Raw genomic sequence first — 20,486 nt, 5'->3', positions numbered from 1 at the left:
GCACAGATTTACCTACACTGGAGTCCCTTAACCAGTTAATTTCATACCTGAACTACTGAGCAGAACTGTGCTCTAGCATCTCTTGTAATGTTGTAAAGAGTTCACGGGCACAGCTGTCAGGAGTCCATGCTCAGCTGTGGCTTTGGGATGCCAGTGTCTAAACTAAGAGGCAGAGACCTTTTTCACAAGGATTACTTCTCCCAGGTTAAGTGCTGCTGGGAAGCAGGTTCCCCAAAGCATCATGGTACAAGGTGCATTCATGCACCTCCCAGGCTTTCTCTGGATATTCTGTACCATGCTCCGCTTTGCTGCAGACATTTAGATAAGATCACAGCAAAGCCTGATGCGTAGGTTCGAATTTTCCTGGTTTCACTCACAGAGCAGCCATTTCCCCTCCCCTGCGGTGACTGCTCCCCCTGCCACTGGGCAGGGTGTTTTTGAGCTTTTTTCCTAACATAGTGATGTACTGATAGAATGGTGTATCAATATGTCAATTACCAGGAAACAGATAATTTATAAATAGTCCTCCTGTGGCATGGAATGGGAACAGATGGCTGCCATAGGAACTGGGACAGGGGAAATGTGGGGAAACCTGCCTCCTGGAAGCCCCATGGCTTGAAACAGCTTGCCTACTTTTAAAAATTGTTTCAGGATATCCTTCTTTGGATATAAAAAGGTAGTCCCCCGTGCAAGCACCCAGTCATTACCGACCCATGGGGTGATCTTGTATCACAATGTTTTATTGGCAGACTTTTTGTCATTGGGTGGTTTGCCATTCCCTTCCCCAGTCATCTATACTTTACCCCCCAGCAAGCTGAGTAAAGTATTTTACTGACCCTGGAAGGCTGAGTCAGCCTTCAGCTGGCTACCTGAACCTAGCTTCTGCTGGGATCTAACTCAGGACCTGCTTCAGGTTCTGCCACCATTTGTGGCGAGGCAGGTGATAACCCAAGAAAGGTCTTTTTTTGTTCTGGTTATGGTTGGGCACAACTGAGGGAGTGGGGTTCATCCCAGTTTGCAGTTCAATACGTTACACAAACCTCCCCATCTACTTAATCGGTTTGGCCCATAAGGTTCAGGGGGAATCTTCCCACCCTCCTTTCTGCTGGTGGTGGCTCCCCAGGACGAGCAGAATGGCGGGGGGGGGGGGGGGGGAGAGGTCTTGCAAAAGCCATTTAAAGGGAACCCTTGAAATGGCTTTTGCAAGTAGTTGCCATATGCAAGTGAAGTTCAAGGGGAAGAGGAAGGTGGAGCGAAAGGGATCACTGAAATGGTTTATATTTACTTCAGTGATCCTCTTCCCTCCCCCCCCCCCACTTTCCAACACAAACCTGCAAAACCACATGGAGGGTGGTGATAGGGATGGGCACCAACCTCTGGAACTGGTGATGTTTGTCACAAGATTTAGGTTCATGTCCATCCCTAGTTATGGTGCCAGAACTTTGGAACTTCCTCCCCATGGAGATTCATCTGTCTACCTCTGCTATTGTTTTCTGCCAGCAGATGAAGTCTTTTTGGGTTTGTTTGCCGTATCTCCAGAAAAATTACCATTGGCTGTCCCTTCTTATTGAGTTGCTATGTGTGTTTGTCTGTTTATACATTTTATTGAATTGTTTATTTTACATATACTTTATTTTAAATGTTATTTTACTTTTGAAATGTTTTGATGTTTGCCACCTTGGAGACCCCGTTTTCCTGGGAAGACATCTTAGAAATTATTTAAATGAATAAATAATATTCTGGAAGAAATAGCACTATCATAAAAGCAGCTGATATAAAAAGAATGTCTTCTTACAATTTCTTTTTTTAAAAAAAAACTTACACACACTGATTTCCTGCCAAATGGAAAATAATAGAGATAATAGATTTTCAAAGTGCAAACTTTCTCATGGGAAACATGATATTTGGTAGTGTGGATGAAAGGGGAGAGGTCTTTGAGGACTGACTTTACCATCTGACTTGTGTGTCCTTCCTGGGGGGGAACAATTTGATCACAGAATTATTGTTCTTGTTCTCAATTTGATGGCCTAATCTTTCAGAAGCAACAGCTTTAAAGGAAGCATTGAGCTATTTGTTGTTTTTGGAATTACAGTGATTTTAAAAATTTATAAAATAATGGATAAGAATGTTTAATCAAGATTTTATCACCGTTAGCACTCATACATCAATCTTGCATTTTATGGTTCTTACCATTTTATGGGGTGCTACACATGGCTATGCTTAAACTAATTCATGTAATCTGCATGAGTTGGAAATGAAGCTAGCTGACGGATAATTACTAAGTATTATAGGTGGGTACTTGTTGCATCTCTAACAGCTTCATCCTGACTTCAACAGATTGGGGTGTTTGTATGTGTGTGTAAATGACCATTGTCTTCAATTCTGTCCTTAATGTCTCTGCCCTTCAAGTTGCTGATTAGAACATACTCAGAAAGCACATTTATGTTAGCCATGTGACAAGAGACAGAAATTTAGATTAAGAGTGGCATGTGATTATGCATTTGACAAACCATCGTTTTGAAGATTTAAAGTCAGGCAGCACACCTTGCTTCCTACTAAATTTCTTCCCATGTTTGAAGGGGATTTTTCGTTTTGGTATCAAAGAAAAGATGTATGAGAATTCTAAGATCTTATCATCAGTGTCAGGAAGGAAATTATACCATTACAAAAGTTTCCTCATTGGCTATAGAGGTTATGAAATAGAGTCATTTGCTGATATTTCAGGATGCAAAACTAACAAGAGTAAAATCACATTAATTGGACCAAATTGCACAAAACTTGATCAAATAAATACAGTCTAATCTGAGGAGCCTGAAAAATGCCAATATATCATAGCAGACATTTGTTTTATTATTTAACCGTTGTCCATTTGTTTGTTTTAATGTTTTTGCTTTAATTTTTTAGTTTTTTAAAAAGCTCCTCAGTAGGAAGAATATCAACAGTGAAAGCAAACATCCTTCCAAGTTTCCTCCCTTTGTGTAAAAATGTTCCAGTTCCTCTAATTGCAAAATAAAGATTTAATCAAGATTGTTAAAACTGATGAAGAGTGAAAACACACCCCATGCAATACTATAGATGAAGCCACCAAAACACATATCACCCCTTCAGAAATGTGGAGATCTCCCTTCAACACAAGGATATACATAATGGACATAGCCCTTCCTCCAAGGTTTTGTTAAGGCCTTAGGTTAAGATGTCTTCAGTGGGCCACTCTCTTCTGGGTCTCTCTATCTTCTTACCATTGTAGGTCTTTGCTCCTCCTCTTTGCTATCACCATTGCTGCCACCACATGCCCAGATAACCAGTAGGTGACCAGGTGACAGTGGGGAGATTCATCACAAATCCCCAACATCTAGTTAGGCCACACTTAATTTTTTTCACTATAAGTTAATTTTTAAGGAAGATGTTGATTATGAGAAGACAAAATCCTCTCAATTTGAAAACAACAGTTGGTTGAATTTGGAATTGGGCTTGGCCAATAAAAAGTTTTTTAAGACAAAAAATTGAAAACTTTCCAAGGCCGGTTCCAACCTGTTATCATCATAGGAAAACCACTCATGAGTCATATGTCATACAGAGAGCAGCTTAATCTGCCCATATTTGTCTTCTGTGTGATATTTCTGAGAGATAGCTGCCTCTTGGCCCTTGGGATTAGTTGCCCTAGGCCAAAACAGTTGCCCATCCAGAAATGCAAGGCAATGGAAAGCAAAATGGAAGCCCTGACATCCTCTTCTTGCTTATGTTTCTCTCTTCTTTGTCCTCTCCTCTTAATTCAGAAACAGAGGCATTATTTGAACGTGCAGCCAGAAATGGACAAAGGTTAGCCAAATGTGCTTGTAGTTTCTGCCTCCTCTGGAGCACAGGAACATGTGATATGGAGCCAGAAGGGGCGTGTTGCTAGGCAGAGGGGTGAGTTAGACAAAAAAAAAAAGACTAAAATGGACTTTTGCAGGATTGTAGAAATGCACATGGTTGTTCATTTACAGCATACGTTGGTGGTTCTTCAGATATTACACTCTGACCTTTTCCTTAGTGCAGTAGCTTACTTGTGGGGGATGGGTGGGAGGTAGCCTCAAAAGCTCAAAAACTGGTTTTTGAAATCTTAGGATATAAAAAAGAAACTGACTTAATATGGAAACCACTGGGAATATGAATAATTCAGCACTCTCCAGTCGGCCATTGTGCACAGAGAAAGTGCTGACTTATCTCAGTTGTGTCAGGTTATCTTTTTACTCACAGAATGTGATCTCTTCTTTTTTTAAAAAACCAAAACGCAAGCCATTAGTTGTGTGAGCCGGTCAAAGTTTCATATTAGTAGAAAAGGGTTTGCTCATGTTCAGGCAGGAAAGGGGAAGTGGGAAAGGATTGCTGTCGATTGCATTCCCTTCCACAATGTATCCGGCTCACCAACTGTTGATGGAAGGGACAGGGAGGGTGATCTCTCCTAACTCTCTTTCCTGTAGCCCCCTGACCCCCGTATTTTCTTAATAAAGGCCCTGCAATCCTTACTATCAGGTTTTCTCTTGTCATGGGGCAGTGGAAGGCACAGAATGATCCACTTTCACCAGCAGAAAGTTGGTGGCCTTCAACCTTTTGCATTCCTTACTTTAAAAAAAAATGCATTATTTATGAAGAGAGACTGTGGCTCAGTGGAAGAGCCTCTGCTTGGTGTGTAGAAGGTCCCAGGTTCGGTCCCCAGTACCCCCAGTTAAAAGGACCAGGCAGAAAAGTGATGTGAAAGAACTCTTCCTGGGACCCTGGAGAGTTGCTGCTGATCAGGTGTACCAAAGCTCTGATTCAGTATACGGCAGCTTTGTGTGTGTTCATTCATAGTCCTCCTTTCTCACAGAAACTCAAGACAGATTGCACAATGTAAATCAGTGAACTCAGCAGGATGGGACATCCAGCAAATACTGTAAAGGCATTTCTTTTACAGTCGGTTGTATTTTTGTTGTTTTGGTTGTAGTCTGAATTTTCTAATCTCCATCCAAAAGGGGTGACCCAACGCAATAATAAATGGAATAACAGATGTCAGGGGCATAGTCTAAAAGTCAGGGGGCTTAAGTCAGGAGACACCTTTCCCATCTACTGCAGGGCTTAGTGCTTCTCAGAAGCTTTCTTCTGGCAAAAAAAGAGAGAGAAAGCGGGCTGCACCCTGGAGGTCAGGGGGTAGTGCCCCCACAGCCCCCCATCCACCCACCCGGTGGGTACATGACTGACAGATGTGCTGCCTTTTGGTAGGACTCTTTTGTCTCAGTCAACTCATTTCACTTTGGCTGGTCTTGACTGTGGCTCTATCCTTGGAACAGATTGTCAAATCCAGGTTTGAACAGAGTTTGGGATTTTGCAGTAGGCTTCCACTAGCATTAAAAACAAATAGGGAAGCCTATGATAAGAGCGATCATAACATATTGGGAGAGAAAAAAATCTGAATAGATCAGACAAGGACTTGGAACAGGGGTGACCAAACCTACTTAACATAAGAGCCATATAGACTAAATGTCAGATGTTTGAGAGTTGCAAAACAGGAAGGAAGGAAGGAAGGAAGGAAGGAAGGAAGGAAGGAAGGAAGGAAGGAAGGAAGGAAGGAAGGAAGGAAGGAAGGAAGGAAGGAAGGAAGGAAGGAAGGAAGGAAGGAAGGCAAAGAGATGGGGGGGAGGGAGAAGTGGAAAGAAAGTGACTTTAAATGTGTTCTCCAAGCTGCCAGCTAGCTTGGCTTGGAGAAATGATTTAAAGAGACAAATGCCTTCACCAAGCCACCCAACAGGATGATGGGGGCTTCAAGAGCCACACAATATGTGTGAAAGAGCCACATGTGGCTCCTGAGCTGCAGTTCGGCCACCCCTGCCTTGGAAGAACCAAGACCCAGTCACCCTCTCCAATGCAAGCTCGACATGTGACATTGGGCCAGTAACTCTCTTTCAGTCATACCTGCCTCACAGAGAAAGGGGAAACGATATTGTAAACTGCTTTGCAACTCATTGCAGAGAAAAATAGGGTATAAATAAATATAATTTAAAACATTTTTTCCTGGGGCTGGCTGTCACATGAAATGTATGTAACTAGAGTTGCACTCTCCATTTTAGAGATTGCACAGGAAACCAAGTAAAGTTAATTATACTTCTTCCTCTCCTTTGCCTTGCTGTTTTTATACATGATATACTATTTGAAGCCCCTTCACTGGCAGTCTTTAAGCAGCTGCTGGACAAACACTTGTCAGGGATGCTCTAGGTCAGGGTTTCCCCAAAATTTCCCCCTCATGGCCCAGTTTTCTCCCCATGGTCCGGGCAGAGGACGCTGAGGGAGTGATACAGAGACTGCACACTGGCCAGGAGTTTTCCCTGTCCCTCTCTGATGTTTCCAAACTTCAGAGAGGGGTGGAGGAGCATGCCTGGCTGGCGTGCAGTCTCACTGCCCTCTTTGATGTTTCCAAACATCAGAGAGGGATGGGGGAGGGCTTCTGGCCAGCGCACAGTCTCTGTAGCTCAGAGAGTGCTACAGGCAGCAGGCTGGAGTGCAGCACTGCATTGCAGCATCAAAGATAAATAGAAAGGGGAGAGGGCCGGGCAGTTGGGCTGCCCCTGGTGACCCAGCATTGAGGCTTGCTTGGCCCAGAACTAGGTCGCAACCCTGCAAATGGGAAATGCTGCTCTAGGTTGATCCCGCATTCAACAGGGATTGGACTAGATGACCTATATAGCCCCTTCTGACTCTGCTTCTAAGCCATTCTGTCATAGACTACAGCTACACTGCTAGAATGCCCTCCTCTCTCTTAAAGGGTCAGGAGCCGCTTTTGGGAAGCAACAATTATATATCACATGATGGTTTCCCTTTTTTTTTTTTGGCACATTTTAAAAAAAATTGTATTGGCCCATGACCTTAGCCTTGGTTTGGACTTGTCAGAAAGTGATGGGCCAATTCACTCTTTGGAAGATTGGGTGCAGCTGATGAAAAGGCAGTGTTTGGAAGGGCAAAACTGAAAATGTGGGTGGTGCACTTTTAATCAGGTTATGTGTCACTTAAATGCAGGTATACTTTTCATTAGGAAAGGATTAGGTAAGTGAACAGGATATAGAACTGTTGTTGAGTGACTGAGAACAGAAAGATGGCACAAAGCCTGAGAGCTAATGTCAAGGCTTTTCTGCGCACCTGATTTTCTTGTTGGAATCCATTTGGGCAGGGCACTTCTGTACATCTGCCCTCCCTGTGCATCTTCACAGTTGTGGAGTCAGTTTATTCTCTCCCACATGTGTCTTAAATAGTCAGGATTTTCAAGGGAGGGTGCTGCCATCATCGGTGGTGTCACAGCACTTCCCTTTTATTTTTAGCACATGCTTGTAAGTTGTATTGATATATCAGTATGGTGGATAAATTTTGAAAAAAGTTCAGAAATGAACATATACTTAAGGATGAAAAGAAAGATGGGGGAGGGCTCCATTGACACACATAAAGCTGCTGGTGGGGGGAAGGGTGGCATTCTTCGGGCAGGGAGTGGGCTGAAGCAGGCTATCAAAGAGGGTCAACCCAAGGCCTCCCATACCTGCCTGTGTTTGCATGAGGGGAGCAGCTCTACCGTTCATCTGTTTATGAACTGCATGTGAAGTGTTATGTCCTTTTCAAGCCACACCACTCTCTTTAGTGCTGGGAGTACCCCCCCCCCCCCACAAACTAGAGTTTTTTCATTCTAAAAGATTGACACTATTGTTATATCACCATACTTTTGGAATGATAGATTTAGCAGCTTTCATTTTTAAAAAGTAACTCTCCATCCTTTTGAACTCCTAGCTTACATTTTTAAAAAGTAACTCTCTAGCCCTTTCCCTCACTGAGATATAAGGAAAAGGGCTTATCTCCACAAGGAAGAGACTTTATTTTTTGTAAAATGAAACCGAGAATTCAGAGACCCTGCTAAACCTATTTTTTTTTAGTTCATGCTTATTAATAATATAAGGTTTATATATTATTATTATTATTATATATATATTAACAAAATTGAAAATGAAACCATTTATCTTCAGGAAAGGGTGGAGGAGAGGGAGTGGTTTGATTATGATTGTCCAGTCTCCAAAAAGTGGACTGGAAGTGGGTGGGAGTGTGTGGGACAAAGAAAACCAACAGAAACATTAGGTATAAGGAAAAAGTGATTCCAAATCAGTTTCCAGAAAAAGTTCAAGGTAAAAGTGGCCTCAAAAGAACGATAAGGAACCTGGGGGGAGGGGAAATAGGGTTGCTAGGTCTTACTTGACTGCTGGTGGGGGGACTGCCCTCCACATGCAGCATGATGATATCACCCAGAAATGATGTAATCGCACTGGGTATGTTGCATGGGGATGCTGTAGTATTTTGTTTTTTTTTTTTAAAAAAATGTATATGCCATAGAGTTTACCCAAATGCTAGAGCGTCCCCATGTGATGTGCCTGGCATGATTACATCACTTCAGGTGATGTCATTGTGCTGGGCACGTCGGGTGCCAATGGAGCTCTTTGGGGGTGGGGTTTCCCCACCAGCCAATCCCATGCCAGCAGGTTGGAGGACTCAAAATCAGGGGAGACCCTGCCCCCAGTGGGAGGCTGGGAACCCTAGGGGAGAATCAAGTGAAAACTAAAAATGGGTGAGGAAATCAAGGGCCAAAAGAAGCAGCATGGAGTTAGAGTTCTATAGTTCTATTTTTTAAAAAAATTATGCAGAAAAGCCCACAATAAAACCCTAGATACCTTGTTTCAAGCAGTCAGTCAGAATCTCATAGCAAGGAGAACAGTCCATTGACCTGGTCAAGCTTTAGGACTGCAAGCCATTACTTTCATGTGTGACCAAAACACAATGCAGTTCTTGAAGCACTGGGTTAGGGTTGCCAGCCTCCAGGTAGTACCTGGAGATCTCCTGGAATTATAACTGATCTCCAGACAATATAACTGATCAGTTCCCTTGGAGAAAATGACTGCTTGGGAGGGTGGTTTCTATGGCCTTGTACCCTGCTGAATAAAACACATATAAAGAATTAAAAACTACATTATTAGGTGCTATAAGAAGATTTCATAACAAAGGCAGTTTCTCCATATCTCAGTTCTTTGTTCTTTATATTACTCTATTAGTAATAGAGTATATTACTCTATTAGTAATAGAGTATATTACTCTATTAGATGACATTGTTCAGCGACATAACAGTGGCAGCCTCCTCCCATGTTAGTTGTTGTGGGCCTGACAAAAAAACTTCAGTTTTGTAGGCCCTGCGGAATTGGGAGAGCATTCCAGCTCTCGTGTTCTCTGGGAGAGCATTCCATAACATCGGTGCTGCCACTGAGAAGGCCCTAGCTTGTGTAGAGCTTAGTCTGGCCTCCCTTGGTCCAGGGATGGATAACAAATTTTGCCCTCCTGAACACAGTGCTGTCTGGGGTATGTATGGGGAAAGGCGATCCCTTAGATAGGCAGGTCCTCAGCCATATAGGGCTTTGAAAGTCAAAACCAACACTTTGAAACGGATTTGGTACACAATAGACAACCAGTGCAGTTCTTTTCACACTGGTTGAATGTGCTCCCATTGAGGAAGCCCCATTTACAACTGCACCACAGCATTCTGCACTAGCTGCAGTTTCCAAGTCAGAGTCAACGGTAGCCCCATGTAGAGGGCATTAGAGTAGTCTATCCTTGAAGTGACCGTAGCATGGATCACCACTGCTAAGTCGCAGTGCTCCAAGAAAGGGTTGCCATAAGTTGGAAGTGACTTGATGGTACAAAAATACGTACACACAGAGTTAGGTCCTGGTAAATGCGCCTCTGTGCCACTGCACCCAAATGCACCATGGGACAAGGTGATATATTATTCTGTTATATTGTTCTATTGTTGATGCCGTTAGTATTTTAATGTTGTTTCAGTGTTACAATTTATTGTATATGTTCCTAATGTAAGCTGCCCTGAGCCCTATTTTTAGGGAAGAGGGGTCAACAAATTGAATCTAATAAACACATCAATGAATACATAGGATGCTGCATGAGTGGGAAGAGGAGACTTTGCTCCACCTCCTTGCTAGAATGATGCTGCACTGGGCAACTGAGCTCACACAGAGCTTGGCAGGAAAGCCTGCTAGGAACAAAGTGGGCTTTTAATCAAAGCACATGGGAATGAACAGTCTTCTTGCTTCCATGGTGAACCACATGGTCTGATTCTGTGCTGCCTAAAAGTGGAACACTTTTCTCATTGGACCTAGTTGTGTAAATGTACTTACATATGAATGAGGGTGGAAGCTGTAGGACTCTTACGCTGTTGTATTGTAAGTTTACCTGTTGAATTAGCTCTGTCTAAATCCTTCTTTCCAAAGCCATGTTGTCTTTGTTTCCTTTCACAGATGCCACCCCCCCTCATCTGCTTGTTTTGTGCTGGTGATGGAAAGTAGCCTCTAAACTCCACAAGGTAAACATGTTTGTTTTTCTATATAAAATGTGACATTGTTGGAGGGGGAGGGAGCAATTTAGCAAAATGTTATGGCCTAGAGCAGAGGTTCCCGATGGGGTTACCAAGTTCCTGTGGCCTCCGGTCGCTTCCGAGTGATGTCATCATGCTGGTGATGCCATGTACCGGCCGCTCAAGGAGCTTCCATGAAAACTCTATTGTTTTCCTGGATGCTCTAGCAATTTAGGAGGGAAAACTCTACCATAGAGGTTTCCTCCTAGATTGCTAGAGCATCTGGGAAAACCATAGCGTTTTCCCAGAAGCTCCTAGAGTGGTCAGCACACGACATTACCAGCATGATGACATCCCTTCCGAGTTATGTCATTGTGCTGGCAATGTCGGGGGAGGATCTCCCCTTTTGGTTGGCCACTGGAGATCTGGTTAATTGTGTAGATTTAAAAAATACATTATTTGGACAGCAGCTACCATCACAGCACAAAGATCTTTACTGTGTGACTAAAGGTAAGCTGTGGCAGCCATTTTGTGGCTGGCTTCACCTTGTGTGGCAGCCATTTTGTGGCTGTGTTCACCATGCCATGTCAAAGGTGCTTCCTGCCTCCCCATGGCCCTTCAGGTGACTTTGCTTAATAGCCCAATACTTTAGGGGGCTACCTCTGGCCTGGATAGGCCTGTGTAGCATGAGAGGAGGGAGTCCAGAGTGTTTTGAGTAGGGTTGCCAATCCCCAGGTGGGGGCAGGGGATCTCCCGATTTGGAGGCCCTCCCCCCACTTCAGGGTCATCAGAAAGCGGGGGGAGGGGAGGGAAATGTCTGCTGGGAACTCTGTTATTCCCTATGGAGATTTATTCCCATAGAAAACCATAGAGAATTGATCCGCAGATATCTGGGGCTCTGGGGGGGGTGTTTTTAGGGGCAGAGGCACCAAATTTTCAGTATAGCATCTAGTGCATCTCCCTAAAATGCCCCCCAAGTTTCAAAAAGATTGGACCAGGGGGTCCAATTCTATGAGCCCCAAAAGAAGGTGCCCCTATCCTTCATTATTTCCTATGGAAGGAAGGAATTGAAAAGGTGTGCCGTCCCTTTAAATGTGATGGCCAGAACTCCCTTTGGAGTTCAATTATGCTTGTCAAAGCCTTGATCTTGGCTCCACCCCTAATGTTTCCTGGCTCCACCCCCAAAGTCTCCTGGCTCCACCCCCAAAGTCCCCAGATATTTCTTGAATTGGACTTGGCAACCCTAGTCTTGAGGTGGCACAAGGAACTCAGTGATGTGAGACAAGTGGGCTAAGTGTCAACAAATGGTTGCCATTGCAAGGTGCTGCTGCTAGCTGAGTACACCCAAGACCCCCAAAATATACTACACTGGGCCAGTAAATTAGCTCTAAAGTTACAAAGTATGCAACTTTATCTGCCAAAGTTAAAATACTGCATTTCAAATAAAGAAATTCATTTGAGCAAACTCATGCAAAAATCAATAGATGACTTGGCAGTCCCCCCACATCCATTCTAAACTTAGCAACCTTAGGTAATAGCTTGAATTGCAACATTTATTGCATTTAAGCATGAAATTAAGTTGCCATTGGCAAAACCATTGCTCTGAAATATAGTACTAGTGCAGAACCAAAATAACTTATCCCGTTTTCTGCTTTTTTACTAGTATAATGAGCCCTGCTGAATTAAACTAGTAGTCTGGCATCTAGTCCAACATCCTATTTCACACACTGGCCAAACTGGAGGGCCAAAAAACAGGACATGGAAGCCAAGACCCTCTCCTGATGCTGCATCCTAGCAAGAAAGAGGCAAAAAGCAGTGCACTTCCTGTTCCCAGTGATCTTTTGCACTCGTCAACATCTTTGCACTGTTTTAGTCCATCTCCTTTTACCTCTCCAACTTGTTTGCCCCACTGCTAGTGGCCAATTTGGTCAGTGATGTCACTGAATGAGCCATCATGGATGCCTGTAAACAAAATCATGTGGATTGGATTAAAAAGCATTTTGAGCAAACGAAGCCCATGAGCAGTGAAGGCCCAGGAGAAGGTCAGCAAAGAAAAAACAATGCTTCATGATGTAATTAATTTTTTTTTTCAGTGATTTGTTTGGATGCTCTGTTGGTCTTATTTTCAGAGTGAATACCAAATGGAAGAATATTTGGTTTGGCCTAGACAGTGCAGTCTTTTAGGCAAAAAGTCTGGGACAGCATCCAAAATGCAATTGATTTTCAAAGGTAGAGATAGGCTAATGATTGGCACTCCCCCCACACCAAGAAAATTCATTCATCTTACCCAAACACACACACAGTTGCTTTCCTTCAATGTTCCAATAGGTTATTTTACTAGGTTTTGGCCCTCCAAATTTGCCTTAAGTTACACATCAGGTGATAGTTCCTAGCAATTCTACGATAAACTGAAGTGCTACCTGCCCACATTTTCCTAGACGTGGAAATGCTGCCCAAGGAAAGCAAGGAGATTCCAATAACTCTAATTGGAATTCTGTCAGAAGTGTGATTTGTTTTTCTTTTGCTGGCTCCACAGAATAATCGAAATCCTTCATCATTCCTGTGTGCTGGTCAATAAATGTCATGTAAAAGCCCTTTCAAGAAACAAAGGTCTTAAGTATTCTCACTTGAGTCTTGTGGTCGAACTGCTGGCATCCTTTACATTTGGAGATACCTTTTTATTACTTCAATAAATCCACTGAAGATCAACCATGGTGGTATCTGAAAGCCAGAGAAACCAATCAATACAATGAGGCTTGGCTATATGCAATGATAGACATCATAATTTTTAGAAGCATAACCTACAAAGCAGGCCTGCTGTAAGTGGAAATAATGGTCATGGAGCAAGATTAATGTTACAGTGCTGGTAATGTATTTTGCCCATTACCAGAATTCCTGTTCCATTGAAAATTCCATTGGGTCCAGTTGGGTATGTTTTAATATTTCAGAGGAAACAATAATTCCTTCTCTTGTTTGATTTCTCCCAAAAAGCCAGCAAGGATCACATGCACATCATATGGAACTGAGGTGGAACTAATTAATAGACAGAAATGGGACTCAGAAAATAGAATAGTGCTTAGGGGTTGTACCTTTCTTCCCCATAAAAAAGCATAAGCTTTGAAGTTTAAACTTGCATGCAAGGTCTGACCTTTGACACAGAAGCTTTTCCCCATTCATGCCCAGTAGGGTTGCCAACCTTAAGGTGATGGCTGAAGATCTCCTGCCAGGCCTGTAGCTACAGTGGCGCCCAGAGGGGACAGGCCACTCCATTTAACCCCTCCTTCCATTTGTATGGCCTCTCCATTGGAGAGCCTTCAAGCAGCTTCAGAGGAGGAGGAGAGGAAGGTATGGAACAGTGGGAACTCTAACAGCAGGAACTCAGAGCCAGAAGCAGCAGCAGCAATCCAGCAAGGGTCTCCTTTCTGGAGGGGGATCCACCTTCTCCCAGGGCAGGAGTTCCAACCTTCCCCTTCTCTACCTCCAAGGAACTCACTCCACACAGTTTGCTCCTGGCTACCTTCCTGGTAAACCAGAGCCTTGCTTGGTGAACAGGTGACTCTCCCCACCCTATGCACACACCAGAACTGTCACCAGGGGATAGGGGAGCCCAGTAGGACCTTCACTGCTCTGCAATGAATCCTGCCCCCATCCCCACATCCAGCGTTGTCTCTGGCTGCTGCTGTTTGAGCTGGAAAGGGCCAAAATGCCAGCACCCGCCCCTCCAACTGAACCCCATGCTCTGCTCTGCCCAAGAGAAGATGTGCTAGTCCCCAAACTCTCTTTCCAGCGTGCAGATGAGGCAGAAGGCAATTCCTAGATGTTGCAAAAATGCTATCGTAACCAATGACATTTTTTTTAAAAAAAGTTTGTGTTATGTATGTGGACTCAAGTGAAGACTTTGGGTGTGCCTGCCAGGCTCATTGGAGCCATACAGACTGAGCTTGAGGACTTGGGAACAAAGGGCTGCAGGATCCAAATCTCTGCAGCCCTAGACCAATCACAAGCCCCCATCAGTTTGAATGAGCCAATGATGTGCTAGCGCAGGAATCCAGAGATGTATATAAATTGGGCTGGTAGGCCCCATCCCCAGTCTTGTAATGTAGCCCTATCCTATATCATGTCTATTAAAGAGCTTGTTATCACTCAACGGGTGACTCCTCCATGAATAGATGTCATTTTGTGCCCGGTGGGCCCCCCACCTAAAATGTTATCCCCTGGACCCGCCCCCCATCTAAAATTTTCTAGCTAAGGACCTGTCCCCTGGGTTACTAAGGATTTTGAGAAAATTGTAATCCCATGAGATCTCCAGCCACCACTTGAAGGTTATAGGGGAAATAGTACAACTAGGATTGCCAGGTCTGTGTTGGAAAATACCTGGAAAATTTTGGGGTGGATCCAGGAGAGGGTGGGGTTTGGGGAAGGGAGGGGCCTCAGCATGGTACAAGGCCAAAGAGTCCACCCTTCACAGCAGCCATTTTCTTCAGGGGAGCTCATCTCTGCCAGCTGGAGATCAGTTGTGAAAGCCCCACAACAGAGATCAGCTCACTTGGAGAAAATGGCTGCTTTGGAAGGTGGACTCTGTGGAACTGTACCTAAGGAAAGGGAAAGTCCTTCCCTTTCCCAAACCCCTCCCTTCTCAGGCTTCACCTCCAAAATATCCAGGTATTTCCTCAACTGGAGCTGGCAGCCCTAAAGTTCAGATGTGTTAAAGCTTGCTGACCACATTCTTTTCTGCTTGCCTGCTTACAAGTGTAGTTATGCATATTCATAAAAGGCCTTGTTGGCTGATGGCATATATGAACTCTCCTATGAAAGTCAACAAATGTTAGGCATGCCCAAGGGGCAGTGTGAGGGGCTCATAGCATGCTTAACATTTGTTGTCTTTCATAGGAGAGTTCATATATAGCCATCAGCCAATAAGGCCTTGTATGAATATGTATAAGTACACTTGTAAGCAGGCAAGCAGAAAAGAATGTGGTCAGCAGGCCAAAGAGGCATGAGGTTGGCTATTGATCAGCTCTGCCATCCAGGGTCACAGAAGACCAATGTTCCCTCTAAGCTGCAGAGTCTTGTGAGCAAAAATTCTGCTTTGTAAGCTACTGGCATTAAAGTTGTGAGCTACTCAGGGGTCATTTTGCAGAAAAATAGGTGGTTTGTTTGCAGGGATTGTTATGCAGCTGCACATACTATTCAATGGACAAGGAGGTGGAACTCTCAGAAGGAGGGGGTGGAACTCTCAGAAAGGTTCAGGTGCTGCGCTCCTGTGAGCTGCCACTGAATCAGAGGCCTGGTGCTACTACATAAATTAGTAAGTTCTGGGATCATCCTTCCTGAGCTAAAACAAAAATGTGTGAGCTGGAGGTTAAAAATCTGTGAGCTAGCTCACGCTAACTCAGCTTAGAGGGAACAATGCAGAAGACATATCTGAATTACAACCACAGTACCACATGGCTTGAAAGATCCTTGTATTAATGTTCTCAAGTACAGCTGCTTTCCAGAGCTGACCATATTAGCCCTGTTCACATTGTCCAGTGAATACATATATCTACTGCATGTACATGGGTACATCATTGTAAGCAGGGAGTATTTTTTGTAGAAAAAGGCCAGCAGGAACTCATTTGCATGTTAGGTCACACCCCCTGACACCAAGCCAACTGGAACTGCATTCCTATGAGTTCCCGCTGAAAAAATAAGTCCTGTTTGTAAAAAAGAGTCAACCTGCATTCATTTTGCAAATGAAATTGAGGAGGAATATATATATTTTTAAAATGATGCCGTGCTACTGACATGGCATCACTTTTGGCAAACACCTGAAAGTTATATCAGTTCACTGGTATGACATTGATACAATACTCTAGGATTTGGGCAAAACTCCATGGTTTTACCAGAGAATGTTACCCAAATCCTGGAGTGCCATATGTATTTGCTGGAAGTGATATTGCATTGCCAGCTTGCCATGGTGGCCAGGGGTCTCCAGGTTCATGTCTGGTTTCAGTTCTGCTTCTATGATATTCTTTAAAGTATTGGAACTCCCTCAGGATTTTGGATCTGGAATCCTCCCTATTTTCACTCCCAGAGTGTTACAGTAGTGACAGGATAATAGTTATTATAATTACTTAGAACTACAAGCGACCCAAGTTGTTTTATCCTGGGGATTTAGTAGTATGGGTCAGTTTTAATGGGTAGGACAGTGAAATAGTTGCCAGCTGCCTGCAGAAAAAGAAAATTCCTTCAATAGAGGCATAATGAAATATTCATCTCCATGCCATGAAAAACTTCCCCTACCCATTCTCACATATTAAGCCACTATTAGGGTACGTAACATTTTCCTCCAGGCTGGCTGGCAACCCTGCTTGCTTGGACTACAGATTTCTGGTGGGCTACGAATGCAAGTGCAGTAGTGGAGGGCCCCATTTAAGCAAGTTGCTAGGTGTGTGCAAGGTCTCATGGGTAAGTACTTCTGTTCTGCTAGCATAGCATAAATCCCACCTAGCAGGAAAACTTTCCCTTGCAAGCAAGTACCGGAGAGCTCTTTTTGATCCTGTTGCATTTCCAGAAAAGATCAGACTTTGCTTATAACATAGGGAGGAAAGTAAGATGTTTATTAGTCACTACCATGCTATTATTTAAGAAGGCTGCCTCTCTGTGAAGAGACTCACTCACATGGGCTTGTTTGCTTTTCTTTGATTGAGAAGGATGATATGCCAACGTATCTACCAACAACCATTGTAATCATAATCATTGTATCCCTGTTTCAGGGAACTGGTCTAAAGCAAAACCACAAAATGTGAACTATGAAACTGCCAGTCCAAAGCTTATTGTGGCTTTCAACTCACTAGAATGGAAATATGATATTAAGCCCAAATGTGCAAAAGCCCAGCTTGCTGCATGACTCACATCTGTACCTTCTGCTTTCTCCTCCTCAGCCTTTCTAACATAAAGCCCAGTGACCCAAAATCTTGCTTTACAAACTGGTTACTCATGATGTAGAAACAAAAGCATGTAGCTTAACCAGACTTAGTTACCCATACACAAGCCAAGATTTGAAACCTCAATGAAATTGCTGAGCAGTTGGGTTAGAACAGATAAAAGGAAATACTTCTTCACCCAAAGGGTGATTAACGCATGGAATTCACTGCCATAGGAGGTCATTGCAGCTACAAGAACAGATGGCTTCAAGAGGGGATTGGATAAGCATATGGAGCAGAGGTCCAACAGTGGCTATTAGCCACAAGGTATAGATGGAACTCTCTGTGTGGGGCAGTGTTGCTTTGTAGTCTTGGTGCTAGGGAGGGGCAACAGTGGGAGGACTTTTTGGCTGAGAACAGATGGGCATTCTGGGACAGCTTGGAGGCATCCCCAATCAAGACGGCTCAAAAAGAGCCATCCTGGAGCCTCCAGATAGTCCCCGGCGATGTGGCAGGGCGCCTCCACACAGGAAGGCGCCCTAGAAGCCGGATTCTCTCCCCCCCCCCCCTTGTGGGGCAAGCGCTCATGCGCACTAGTGCTCTGATTGGTTTCCTTTAAAAAAAAAAAACTGGAACAGCTTGGGGTGGCTTGGCAGCTCCAGACCACCAAGTCACTTCGCTTGCACCCTTCAGACAGTGGGGAGGTGCTTGATGTACAGCTCAAGTATTTGCTACCACTTTGGAAGTGGTAGCTTTTTGAGCCGATCAAAGGAGCCTGGAGGACGGGAGGAGGACGGCTGGCAGATGTTGCCATCTGCAGGGATTTTTTGGGCCGACTTCAGAGGTGTCTCTGAGTTGGCCCAAAATGCCAGTCTGTAATTAGCCCAAGTGTCCTGGTCCCACTGGTGGACCTCCTGAAGGCACCTGATTTTTTTGGCTGCTGTGTGACACAGAATGTTGGACTGGATGGGCCATTGACCTGATCCAACATGGCTTCTCTTATGTAACCTGGATTAAACCATGGTTTAGAATCCCAGTTTGTACAGAGGAAGCTCAGTTTAATTCCAATTAACTGGACTTGCCATTGTACCTTACATGTAACTGGAGTTAGTTTTTAAACCGGCAACAAGCCAGGTTCCTGCACATTGAGGCTTACTGTCAGCCTGCCACAACACCTGAACACATTTTAAGTTGCCTGAGGCAACCTGCTCTTCTAGCCTCATATGCAGAGTGGGGAGAATAATATCAGCATCCCTTATAAGGCTGTAGTGAGGATTACACTGATGACATATGGGAAGAGCTTTCAACACTGAAAGTGCTATGCATATGTTAAGTACTTAACAACATTTTTGCAAGTGTCCTGGTGAAAAAAATCATGACTTTAGGACCTTGGTGTTAAGCAGGGTGATCAGACCCCAAAGTTGGACAGGGCTCCTGCACATTTAATTATAGAAATGGTGGCTTTTGTAGAACTATTAAAGGTGAAGAACCTTAGCGGTATTTTGCATCTGTGTGATTTCCTAATTTTAGGGAGCTCTTGCGGTATTAATTAACACAGGGAATGAGATTTAGGAGCAGTGGGGTTGCAGGCCAAAGGCTAGCAGCCCTAGGGAGCTTTTAGAGATGGGGCTGACCACTGCACAGAGGAGGGGCATTGGCTCAATGGTAGAGCATCTGCTTGGCATGCAGAAGGTCCCAGGTTCCATCCCTGGAGTCTCCAGTTAAAAAAGGACCAGGCAGCAGGTGATATGAAAGACCTCTGCATGAGACCCTGGAGAGCTGCTGCTAGTCTGATGGTACTGATCTTGATGGACCAAGGGTCTGATTCAGATGTAGGCAGCTTCATGTGTTCATGTGATGCAATGTGACACTATGACATCGCTTCTGGTCATGAGGTCAGAAACAATGTCACACATCATCTGGGACTCTCTAGCAATCCCCCTATAGAGTTTGGGACATTACAAGAGTATTCCTGTGATATGTGACCTCATTCCAAGTTTCAGGACCAAAAGTAATGTAGCACCATCACTTGATGTCACTTTTTAAGTCCAATTTCTCCTGCTGCTCCCTGGTTTATTCCCATTCCTTGTGCCAGTATATAACATGTCTCCCACTATACCCTAACCTCCAGTTTCTTGTTGTTGCCCAGTACAGTAGAGGTAGAATGATGGGGGTGGGGGAGTGACACAGCAACGCCATGATGTCACTTCTGGTCAAGTAACCAGCAATGATATGACACATCTCTGTGATGATCTCGTAATCCCCCAGATCTCTAGAAATATGGGGAATTGCTGGAGCATTGCTATAACACATGATACAAAACAGGGCTTTTTTTGAGCAGGAATGCACAGGAACACAGTTCTGGCTGGCTTGGCATCAGAAGTGTGGCCTAATATGCAAATGAGTTCCTGCTGTTTTTTTTCTGTTTAAAAAACCCTGTGCAAAAAAGATGGTGCCATCAATGGGTGTGGCCTAATATGAGTTCCTGATGGGATTTTTCTACCAAAAAAGCCCTGATACAAACGTAAATCTGCACTGTTTTTTTCCAGCCCCATCGTCTCATTGGCCAAACTCAATGCACTGCAAGAAAGGCAGCTCGTCTCTTCTTAAGATAGGGTTTCCAGCTCTGGTTTGGGAACTACCTGGTGATTTGTGGGGTTGCAGCTTGTGGAGGGAACTTAGCAGGGTACAATCGCATAGATTCATCCTCCAAAGCAGCTGTTTTATCCAGAGAAAATGATCTTTGTAGCCTGGAGTTCAATTATAAATGTCAGGAGATCTCCAGGCCCCACCTGGAGGTTAGCAATCTAGGTTAAGCATGCTAGGCATTTAGGGTTGCCAAGTCCCCAGCGTTATCCAGCAGGGACATCATGTGAACACTTTAGTATCATAGAGTTTTCCCTCCCAAATGGCTAGAGCATCTGGGAAAACCATAGAGTTTTCCCGGAAATGCCTAGAGCGGCCATGTGTGACATCGCTTGGGTGATGATGTCACTTCCGGGTGACATCATCATACTGATGACATTGGGGGAGGTTCTCCCTGCCTGCCCAATGTGGGCAGGTGGGTTGGCAACCTCCCGGGCGGGGGAACCCCTGCCTGAACCAGGGGCTTGGCGGCCCTATAAACATTCTTGACCTTCTCATTAGGAAACTCTAGGCTGTATCCACACATCACTGGA

At 44.2% G+C, this 20,486-nt stretch overlaps 1 protein-coding gene across 2 annotated transcripts in view; it reads left to right on the top strand.

The window, feature by feature from the left end:
- SLC16A12 (solute carrier family 16 member 12) overlaps positions 1-20,486 on the top strand; it is a 70,487-nt gene that overhangs the window by 16,008 nt on the left and 33,993 nt on the right. For both annotated transcript variants that reach the window (XM_060241299.1, XM_060241298.1), the window contains exon 2: positions 10,344-10,408. The gene's annotated coding sequence lies outside the window, so the exon portion shown is untranslated. The remainder of the gene's footprint in view (positions 1-10,343; positions 10,409-20,486) is intronic.

This window comes from Heteronotia binoei, chromosome 6 (assembly GCF_032191835.1).
Source record: "Heteronotia binoei isolate CCM8104 ecotype False Entrance Well chromosome 6, APGP_CSIRO_Hbin_v1, whole genome shotgun sequence".
Classification (NCBI taxonomy): Eukaryota; Metazoa; Chordata; class Lepidosauria; order Squamata; family Gekkonidae; genus Heteronotia; species Heteronotia binoei.
The sequence above is the reverse complement of the archived record's forward strand: the minus strand, read 5'-3'. Positions and strand labels throughout refer to the sequence as shown.